This window comes from Trichechus manatus, unplaced genomic scaffold (assembly GCF_000243295.1).
Source record: "Trichechus manatus latirostris isolate Lorelei unplaced genomic scaffold, TriManLat1.0 scaffold00224, whole genome shotgun sequence".
Lineage (NCBI taxonomy): Eukaryota > Metazoa > Chordata > Mammalia > Sirenia > Trichechidae > Trichechus > Trichechus manatus.
The window spans coordinates 83008-91673 of NW_004444160.1; positions in this window are offsets into that span (position 1 = coordinate 83008).

Genomic DNA, 8666 nt, shown 5'->3' on the forward strand with positions numbered 1-8666 from the left:
CAGTTGGATTCCTTTACACCAACAAAGAGAATCTTGAAGAAGAAATTACCAACAATACAATTTTAAATTGTCCCCAAGAAGATAAAATACTTAGGAATAAATCTAACTAGAGACGTAAAAGATCTGTACAGAGAAAACTACAAGACAATACTTCAAGAAACTAAAAGAGACCTGCATAAGTGGAAAAATATACATTGCTCATAGATAGGTAGACTCAACATAGTGAAAACGTCAATTATACCCAAAGCAATCTACAGATACAATGCAATCCCGATGAGATGGAGAAACAAATCACCAACTTCATATGGAAAGGGAAGAGGACCTAAATAGATAAAGCATTACTCAAGAAGAAGAACAAAGTGGGAGGCCTTACACTACCTGATTTTAGAAACCATTATACTGCCATGGTAGTCCAGACAGCCTGGTACTGGTACAAAAACAGATACATAGACCAAGGGAACAGAGTTGAGAATCCAGATATAAGCTCATCCACCTATGAGCAGCTGATATTTGACAAAGGCCCAAAGTGCATTAGTTGGGGAAAAGACAGTCTCTTTAACAAATGGTGCTGGCATAACTGGATATCCATATGCAAAGACTGAAACAAGACCCATACCTCACACCATGTACAAAAACTAACTCAAAATGGATCAAAGACTTAAACATAAAATCAAAAACGATAAAGATCATGGAAGAAAAAATATGGAAAATGCTAGAGTCCTAATACATGGCATAAACAAAATATGAACCATAAGTAACAATGCACAAGCACCAGAAGAGAGACTAGATAACTGGGAGCTCCTAAAATATCAAACACTTACGGTCATCAAAAGACTTCACCAAAAGAGTCAAAAGACAACCTACAGACTGGGAAATTTTTTTTGGCTATGACAAATCCGATTAGTGTCTAATCTCTAAAATCTACAAGCTACTGCAAAACCTCAACAACAAAAAGACAAATAACCCAATTAAAAATGGGCAAAGGATATGAATGGGCACTTCACCAAAGAAGATATTCTGGCGGCTAACAGACAGACGCATGAAGAAATGCTCATGATCATTAGCTATTAGGGAAATGCAGATCAAGACTACAATATAATCTCACCCCAAAAAGACTAACATTAATCCAAAAAATACAAAATAATAAATGCTGAAGAGGTTGTGAAGAGACTGGAACACTTATACACTGTTGGTGGGAACGTAAAATGGTACAACCACTTTGGAAATTAATTTGGCACTTCCTTAAAAAGCTAGAAATAGAAATACCATACGATCCAGCTATGCTGCTCCTTGTAATATATCCTAGAGAAATAAGAGCCGTCACACAAATAGATATATGCACACCCATGTTCATTGCAGCACTGTTCACAAACGCAAAAAGATGGAAACAACCTAGGTGCCCATGAACGGATGGATAAACAAATTATGGTATATCCACACAATGGAATACTATGCAACGATAAAGAACAACGATGAAGCTGGAACTTATTATGCTGAGTGAATTTAGTCAGTCACAGAAGGACAAATACCGTGTAAGACCACTATTATAAGAACCCAAGAAAAGGGTTAATCACAGAAGAAAAAATTCTTTGATGGTTACGGGGATGGGGAGGGAGGGGGAGGGTTATTTACTAACTAGATAGTAGATAAGAATCATCTTAGGTGAAGGGAAGGACAGCACACACTACGGGGGAAGTCAGCACAACTGGACTGTAACAAAGCTAAGAAGTTTCCTGAATACAATCAAACACTTTGAGAGACAGATTAGCAGGGGTAGAGGTCTGGGGACCATGCTTTCAGGGGACATCTAGGTCAATTGGCATAACAAATCTTATTAAGAAAATGTTATGCATCCTACTTTGGTGAGTGGTGGCTGGGGTCTTAAAAGCTTGGAAGCTGCCATCTGAGATGCATCAATTGGTCCCAGCCACCAGTTGTAAAGGAGAATGAAGAACACCAAAGACACAAGGAAAGTATTAGCCCAAGAGACAGAAAGGGCCACATAAACCAGAGGCTTCATCAGCCTGAGACCAGAAGAACTAGATGGTGCTCAGCTACCACCAATGACTGCCCTGACAGGGAACACAACAGAAAGTGCCTGATGGAGCAGCATAAAGATGGGGTGCAGAACTCAAATTCTAGTGAGAAGACCAGACTTAATGGTCTGACTGAGACTGGAGGTACCGCAGAAAGCATGGCCCCTGGATTCTCCATCAGCCCAGAACTAAAACAATTTCCGAGGCCAACTCTTCAGACAGGGATTGGACTGGACTGTGGGACATAAAGTGATACTCGTGAAGAGTGTGCCTCTTAGTCAAGTAGATACAAGAGACCACAGGGGCAGCTTATGTCCAGAGGTGAGATGGGAAGGCAGAGAGGGTTAGGAGCTGGTTGAATGGACATGGGGAATTAGGGGCAGAAAGGAGTGTGCTGTTGCAGATTGGGGTGAGCAGTTAGGGTCACATAACTATGTATGCATAAAATTTTTTATGGGAGACTAACTTGAAATGTAAACTTCATTTAAACTACAACAATAAAAAAAAATTGTTGAGTTATAGCAAATAAAGATAACAATCCTTCTTGCAAACCTGAGTTAGTTTGCAGACTAAGATTTATACACATTAATAAGTAAGATCTATGTGACTTAGGACAAGTGTTAATAACAGAAAGTATTCCCAATGTGGTGACTTATCTAGGGAAGATAACAAGAAACTTATGAAATTGCTGGTGCGTAGACCTTCTCTTTTATAGGGATATAGAAATAACATGAGTAACCTATGAGTCCCTACTCGCAACTTGACTCATTATATGTAGGCCTACCCACTCTAGATAAGAAGGTCTACACCAGGTCGAGGATATTGTAAAAGAATCTCTTTTCCTTGTTTAGCTTTCCTTCATTTTTGTAATACGGTCCTGCCTATGCCTGGACCATTATGGCTTCACAGAGGAAAACTAATTATAATAACTTTAATTTCAGTTGATACACAGATCACTGAAGAACTGTAGAAATTACAAATACCCATATCAGATCCCTTCTCCTTTCTGGACAAGTAAGACCATTCTTCCTAGCCTCTTTGCAGTTAGTTGGTGCCATGTGACTAATTCTATTTAAAGAAATGTGAGCGTGTTTTTCTTATGGACTGAGGAATTTACAAACCAGTGTCTCACTCCTCACTCTCTCTTCTCTTGTCTTGGTAGTCTTGGAGGTCACATGTTGAAATGGAGATAACCTGAGTCCCTGCTTCTTCAGAGAAGGAAAGCTCACTCTCACTCGCAACCCCCAATACCACCCCCACCACCCCACAATCTGTATCAGATTTTACATTAGTGAAAAATCAAATTTTGATATGCTAAGCCAAGAAGATTTGGAGATTCTTTATTAGCACAACCTAGTTTAGCCTGTCCTGATTTTTATAAATATTATTATAACTTTATCCACCAGTGGCTGATAAACCAAATTCTGCAAATTCCTACTACCCTTTTTGTCCAGAGCATCTATATGATGCTAGATAGTAAATTAAAGCTTCCAGAGTCAGAAATAATATGTGACTAATCCTAATCTTTGTTAAGTAAAGCATGCGCTTCATTGACTGCTTCTCCACCATCACCTGCAGATAATCTCTTTCAGGGAGGTGGTATCACATACGTGCCCTTTGGAATCAACCAGATCTGGTCCTGCTCCTTTGTATCTGTGTAGCCTAGAACAAGCCAATTAATTTTGATGACTTTGATTTATCTCATCTGTAAAATGGGAACAAACAATTATCTCTAGGGATACTGTTAGGATATAATGGGATAATATATGTAAATCATTTACTGTAGTATCTAGCAGATGGTATATGCATATTATAATTTAGCTATCATCTCAGTATAGAAGAAAATTGTCTAGCCCACTCTCTGCGGCAGCAGCATTTCAAGAACTGAAAATGCTTTTTATCTGGACCCCAACTCCAAACTATTCAAACATTTGCTTCGAATATAGTGATAGGAGCTTGGCTTTCATGGTCTTAGGGGAAACAAATGCTAGATAGGAAAACATACAGCTTGCAATTCTTTTTAATCTTTGGATTATCAAATCTTAAATCCTTAGGGAAAGGGGATTTGCAGGCAGAGAAAGTGTACTGAAGAAAGAAGAAAAGGATGTTCTACCAGTTAGGACAATTATTCTCCATGGTGGAAAAATGAGAGTAGGTATTATAGAAGATTGTGAGACCCAAAAGCATAGGGGGTTTGTGAAGATGACCTTAATTCCATGCCTGCTTTTCCTGGAAGACAGAACCAACCAAGACCAGATATGGTATCTGAGAATGATGGATGGTGAAAGATCGCAGAACTATCAGCAATAGGGAGCCACAACCAGTCCTAAGTCTGAAGGGCAAGGGAACGAAGTAATTACTAAAACCCAGAGAGATTTGTAGTTATAAAAGAGAGATTCCCAATAGAGGTGGTGGCTTTCCGTCTGAGAACAGTCACTAGCAAACTGCAACCTAGAGGAAGAAAGACTTAGAAAAAATAGGCCAACTTCTCTCTCCCCTTATCCTCTGATCTCCTTCCAATGCCTCTGATTGACTAGTTTCCCAAACAAAAGTCAGATAACAAAGGAAACTGTTTGATAAAATCCTTATAAGTAAGTCACTCAGGGAAAAGATTAGAGTGGAGAAGTTTGGAACAACCTGGAGGGACAACTGGACAACAAAAATCACATGGCCTTTGTTTTCCAAAGGCCTGACTTTCACAGAAGGAAGGCAGCTGAGAGGTTGAAGAGAGAAGAGAGTTTCCCAAACTAGGAAGGAAACAGAGGAGGTTCTGTCTCATTTAGGTCCATGGAGGAGGAGCAACAGAGGTGGTAAAACCTCAGAGGGATGGCTGAGAGTTAAAGATAGGGAGACTAGAAATATCTGCCACTTCAGATTAGGATTTTATTTACTCTTTTAAAAATAAAGAAACAGGACATCTGATTTTTGGAATTAGAGTTGTGGAAGGGGGCAATTAGAGCACAGCCTACTCCCTTTGCCTGTGACACATGAATGAACCTTGTTCTTAGGACCAGATGTGTTGGTCTGTGTTCTTGAACGAAATCAATGTGTGATCTGACTCACCTTCCCAGGGCGACATGACCCAAAACACATCCCATATCAGCTGGTGAGCTATCAGCACATCCCTCCCCTCTTGTCCTGAGCACATATCAACATTCTCAGGAACTGCTTAGCTAAGCATGTGTATTATATGGCAACTGGCCAATTCTTTTTCTATATCTGTTCCTGGAAGAGAGAGGTGCAAGCAGAACACTATCCTTCTGCTGGCTGCACAAAGCGACCCACTGACCATGGGAGACCAGCTCCGCTATTGAAGCTGACTTTGCTCTGTCTCTTCTCTATGTGAGTAAAGTATTTTTCCATCCACTGCTTATGTGTAAGTCGTGTTTTTGTTAGCAACCCTGGAATTGGCTCAACAGTTTGGCACAGTGAGCAGTGTTGACAGTCTGATGTAGCGAGCAAGATCGACAGTTTGGTATAGTTGGCAGAATAACCAACAAAGTACCCTATGGCATGGTGGAGAGGCAGGTGCTTGTCAGTCTAATCACACCAAGATTGTGCCACTCCAGGGAGTAAGGAAATGGACTAAAATGCCAGCCTGCCTCTGCCTGAATGGAGATAAATGGGATATAGACCCTCACAGTGTCCCAAGGGTACAGATGGCCCCCAACAGGATCTGAGGCCACATGCCAGAAGGTCACTGATTGTGAGCCTGAAGCTATGTGGCATTCTTGAAGGATGCTAAAAGAACCACAGGGCATTTCATCAGCTATACCAGTGGACCTGGAGAAGTGCTAGTGAAATCCATGGTGTATTCATACAGAATGCTAGCAGATTGTTTGGATAAGTTTTTTTGGTTCTGAAGGAGACCTTTGGTCCTTGTCTTTAGCCTCTGACTCCTTTGCTAAGCTCACCAGTTGAATCAGATTAGAAATCCAAATGGGGAATTCAGAGACTAGGGGAGCAACTCCCTAGCCACTGGTCAGAGCCTTCTAACAATGGAACCAGAGATGGTTGGATGAGCTCCAATGAGCTGAGTAGCTTCAAGCAGTTCACTGGCACTGGTAAATACCCTGTGCTGCAGCAAGTTGAAACTTAAGGAGAAAAAGAGTATAAAGTCATTTGAGACCACTTTGCCCAGTGGCCTTGAAGATACCTTAGAGAATTAATTAAATCCTCTCTGGAATGCTCTGATAGCAGCCCCAGCCAAAATAACAGCAGCAACAGCCACAGCTGCAGCAGTGAGAGGGATGGAGAGGGTGGAGATGGGGTCTGCTCCTTTTTGCCCAGCAACGAATGGAAGGAGTGCTGCATGCTCTTGGCATAGTGGAGGTGTGGCTCTGTGAATGGCTGAAGGCACACCGGAATAATGGCTTCCAGCCTCAAAGATTGACCAGCTGAGGAGGAGTCACATAGGTGTGGCCACTGGGTTGCTCTGTCTTTCCCAAGTCTGCTGATGTTGGGCACAGCATTGAGTGGGAGGGACGTTTGCTGCAGTTTTGGCCTCTCTTGGCGCAGCTCCCTTCACCTGGATTCTGTTCAAAGCAGCAAACAGGCTCTCCGTAAGCTGCCCTGAGTCCAGGCCTGATCAGCCGCTCTACATGGCTCTCTGTCCCCTGCCTCTGCCCCAGAAATCCTCTAGCCAGAACCCAGTGGACAGTCCCTCCCCCACTCCCTTCCTGGAATTCACACAACGTTGGCCCCTGTGACTGACACAGATTTTGTTTCCTCAGTCCCTCACAATGGGCCTGGGGATAAATGAAAGGCCCTGCCAACTTTTGCCCAGACTTCTTGGCTTTCAGAAATAAACAGGACTAGGGGTTAAGCCAATAAGGAGTGGTTGTGGCACAGTGGTTAAGCGCTCAGTTGCTAACCAAAAGTTCAGCAGTTCCAACCAACCAGCTGCTCCGTGGAAGAAAGATGTGGCAGTCTACTCCTGTAAAGATTACAGCCTTGGAAACCTTATGGGGCAGTTCTACTCTGTCCTATAGGATTGCTACGAGTTGGAATCGACTCAACAGCAATGGGTAGGGGTTAAGCTGATGTCCATCTGTCACCAGGGGGAACTGAAGACTCTATGCCAAAGGTAAAGTTCAATAGAGAAATGGGAAAAATTGCTTTCTTAGTTTTTAGACACTGGTTCATAGATGAATGTGATCTCTGAAACCCCTGGCAAAAAAGATGAGAAATTACAGAAAATATTTTATGGCTTTTGGGTCTGAAGCTACCATCATCAGGACCCTTCCCAAGGCTGACTATGAATGGATTCCTTTGGAGCCCCTGCAAATCTCTATTGTATGGCCCCACTACTGAATGCATTATTGATATTTATATATGTCTATGTACATTTCTGCTAGCTTTTTCACCCAAGCCCTGATGTGAATTGCTGGAGTTAGGGCTATTTTAGTGGGGCATGAAATCCATGAACCTACCTGACTCATGAGCTGTAGTTAATAACCTGGCCATTTGATCTGGCCACTGACAAGACTTGGACTGGCATATAAAGCAAACCTCCCTGTGAGGATGAGACTTTTGAATAAAAATCACTTTTGAGTCTGATAAGCTTTTGCTACCCATGGTGAAGTTTAGCAGAAAGGTCTTTATGCTGACAAGGGGAAACATAACCAATGAGCAGACATACTTGTCAACTAAATGCAGAGGCCAAAATATCCTCTGCCCCAAAGCAAGCAGATTTGCAACAGCTCACCTTCTGGATCCAGGAGAGGACAACCTATGGGAATTTAGACACCATCATAGACTGAGCATACATACATGGACTGACATTGTCATCAGAAGGCTTAAACAGCATGGAAATCTGTCATGCCTAACAGACCCTATCCAAGGCTAAAAATACTGCCCAGGGACAGATTCCTGAGCCAATGGGCCAGGATGTTCTTGGCAGGTAAATCACATTGGGCCTTTCATCTTATGCAGATGAGACTACACTGAATACTGACTACAGTTGACACTTTTCTCTGGATTTGGCCTAGTCATCCCGGTGTGCTCTTTATGCTCCATATCACCTCCAAATTGTCGAGGTGATTCAGCACTTTAATGGACAATTGAAAGGTAGACTTAAGCGGCTATAGGAGAGTACAAGATAACCTTGCCTTGGACTACGCAGATCTAAGGCAAGCAATCTGGGGTCTCAATGCATAAGTTGCCTGAAATGGCACTTCTTATTTGTACCATATATTTGATCAGGCTGTTTATTATAAAAGAATTTTTTTCTATAAAAATACATGTGTCCCTTTTGCCTGTAACCATCTCAAACAAAAGATCTGGATGAGAATAAGAGACGATTGGAAAAAATGATGTAAAATTTTGATTATTGAATGAGATTCATGGCTAATAAGAAAACTAAACCAAAAGCCTGGCACCTGGGGAAGCATGGGGTGAAGGGGAGAATACTAATAATCTTTGTTTTTCAGAATTATTCCTGAAAGCTTTCTCCTCCTCCTGAAGAAACATTCCCAGTGCTGCCTTTCCAAGCTACTGTACGTGCTTGCATTTAGACTTACTGTTGAGCTAGCCATAGCTCAAAGGGTGCAATTATCTCCTGCACTTTCCATGCAAAGCACCTCCAGATATTGTCCATACTTATAAGACTGATAAACTGATATCATGGAC